General features: G+C 48.5%; 1 protein-coding gene across 1 annotated transcript in view; it reads left to right on the forward strand.

Annotated features, from left to right (window-relative positions):
- Positions 1–3,114, forward strand: part of LOC119592089 (zinc finger protein 346-like) — a 17,640-nt gene that overhangs the window by 2,984 nt on the left and 11,542 nt on the right. The gene's annotated exons all lie outside the window — the stretch shown is intronic.

Here is a 3,114-nt window from a genome sequence, read left to right on the forward strand (position 1 = left end):
GGTATGTCATCTTCCTCATCTTTCCTCAGCAGGGCTGCTGACAAGCGTAGAGCACGGCGGGTTTTCTGAGTGGAGAGCAGCTCTTGTACATGTGAAGGAAGGCTATGAACACTGGATTGTTGTGACCAGGTCTCAACAAGATCTTGGGCATACTGAACTGGACTGTGATGGAGTGCACTTGAGGTCTTTTTTTTACCACCTCTTGATGAGTCGCCACATGGACCCTATGCTTGTCTGATGATTGATGGTATTGGTGAAATCATGCCAGGCATCACGATAAGCACACTGTTGTAGGGCAACAAGAGCATTACTGGATGTCTGGTACTGTTGTAAGTTGTCTGGGGTTGGATCCCTCTGATAGACATGGCTATCCTCTATGGCCTGTCTCTCTGCTGCCTTGATGCGTCTGTCAAGCGTCCACTCATGAGTTTCAGGCTGGCACTTAATGTTTGGTCTACGAACATAGTGGTTATAAAAATCATGTGTGAAAGAAACAAGAGACAAGTATAACTTCTCGGGAGAAGTGACATCAAGCTTGAAGATGAGAGTAGACATGTAGGAGATATAGCTAGGACAGTACTTTGGGGGAATACTGATCCGGGTACGTTGATAGGCAGACGAATTCACATTAGGAATCGAATATTGAAGGCTGAGGGCAATGTGATCAGAGAAAAGAGTAGGGACAGATGAGCACCTGACCTGAGATGCAACAAGTCCATAGGTGAGTATGTGGTCGAGGGTGCCTCCTCGAGAATGTGTGGCACCTCCTGTATCCCAGCGAGTTAGGTGGTTGTGTTGCATGAATTTCATAAGTCGTGTGCCACTATAGTTGACAGTATTGGAAAGTCCACCTAAAGCAGGGTGCCGAGCATTAAAATCACCCATATAGACTATGCTGTGGTTCATGGGATAGGGCAGAGCATCAATATTTATTCTTCCTGGGGCTGAGTAGACGTTGCAGAGACGAATCGTTCCTTCTCCCAGCTTAACCTCCAGGAGCTGAAAAGTGGTACTGTCATCATCAGAAGAACGGAGTAGTCGGTGCTGAACAGAGGAGTGGATGTAAGTGATGAGCCCATTCCTAACATGGTGAACATAAGAAATATAACCACTGAGGGAGGGTGCTACAGTTCCTAGAGCATGTCCAACAAAAGCCTCTTGTATGAAGATGACATTTGGGTGATGACAATAAACGTATGCCTTAAGTGAGGTAATTTTGGCTGGAGATGTTATGCCGCAAGCATTCCAGGAAAGGATATGAAGGTGTATGCTACTAGTGAACATTTCTCTTATGCTTGCGTGTGCCAGATGAGGTGGAAGGCGTGGGTATATTATTGCTTCGATGCGAGCCACGAGAGACAGATCCCACTGTGGGAGTGGTGATTGTTTCGAAACGAGTAGCTAGTGAATCAAGCTTCTCGGTAAATGATGTAACAGAAGTGATGACAACCTGTTGAGCTTCAATAAGAGACTTGAGTGTTATGTCGTTAGTAGCCAGGTTGGTGGAGAGATCAGCAAGTGAGGTTGCCAGAGAATCAAACCGAGACTCAATGGCATCAAAACGAGCCTTGATGGCATTGAAGCATGATGCAAGGGAGGCACACTGTGACTTGAGGGAGTCAACAGCTTTTGAAGTGCAGACACTTGTGTGAGAGCTGGACTGAAATCTGTAGGGCAGGGTGGAGCAGGAGTGGCAAGTGGTACACGTGTAGGTTTGTGTGAGGTTGCAGAGGCAAGAGTGCGGGGGATGGTCGAGCGTCTGGTACACCCATGCCAAACATTCACTCCAGGTTGGTGACATCGAGGACATTTCCATTTCGCATCATTTGTGGATGGTGGGTCTTGACATGTCGAAGTTGATGCAACATCAGAGGGTGTGATACGAGGGATGCAGGTACGGGAATCATGTGCACCCGAGCACCATGCACACTTTTCAGATGCAGTGCAGTATCGAGAAATGTGCCCAAGGCCCCAACATTTGTAACACCATGGTTGCTCATCCTGCATCTTGCATAATTCACAGGATGGGAGGCACGGAAGAAAACTAAAGGTAACTGTTGGCGGTGGTGCCTCAGGGAGACTCCAGATAATAACAAGTCGGTTAATAGGTGTACCATTTTGATGAAACCGGCGAGCAGAATAAACACCAGGTAGTTCTTTTGCTTTGGAGGGATCGACACTAACAGGATACCGTGTGAGGAGAAAGGTGGAATATTTGCGAGGCCTCTCGGAGGAATCTTGCTTATCAAGCTGCAGAGCCAAAAATTCTCCCTTTGTCACACTGTTTATAATATCCTGACGGCTCCTAGACACATACACGAAACGAGACGTCACTGCTGACATCTTGACCTCAGCAAGATTCCGATCCAGACTGAAAGCACGGTTTACCTCAGCCAGCCATCGAAGCTTTATGTCCACTCCTGGGTTATCTCTAAATACAAGTTTCATATACTCTGCTCGCGAAGCAAACGCTGGAAAAGCGGTAGGCCTATGTGATATGTTATGACGCGGCAGAGGACGAGGGTCGGGGGCCACATCATGTGTGTCACAAGGCGGCGGAGAACCCCTGCGTCTCGATGTTTTGGCAGCGGGAGACAAGGGCTCGCTGTCAGTATCCGAGGTGGTGTCCATTGGCCGCTTGCTGGAAGCGTGGGGTCGGGGCGCGGTGATCGTGTCTGTCTCCCCAACCTGAGGCGGTAACGACGGCCAGTCTTCCTGGCGCATATCATCCTCTTCGCTCAGTGCTGGATCAGCATCCATGTCAGCGAGAGAAGCAGGTCCTGTGTAATCCATAATATCTGCCTCGACTAGGGCACAGGATCAGTACTTGACGTCACCAATACGTCATGGCCTACGCTCTGCGCATGCGCAATGGCGGGCAACACCGATCAGAGGGGCCTGGGCACAGAATCTTATTTTTCTCCCTATTTTACAGGCTAAGTCCACAACTACTTTTTATCAAACTTCCTTCGGGAATACAGCAAACCTTTATAGTGCTTGTAACAGCAGCAGATGTCTGGCAGGTCTGAATAAAGCAGGGAACAGTGGAAAATAGGAGAGCACACTCTGAGGCTTTGTTTACATCTCGCGAATCGTCGCTTTCCTAAGCTGGGT

This window comes from Penaeus monodon, chromosome 29 (assembly GCF_015228065.2).
Source record: "Penaeus monodon isolate SGIC_2016 chromosome 29, NSTDA_Pmon_1, whole genome shotgun sequence".
Lineage (NCBI taxonomy): Eukaryota > Metazoa > Arthropoda > Malacostraca > Decapoda > Penaeidae > Penaeus > Penaeus monodon.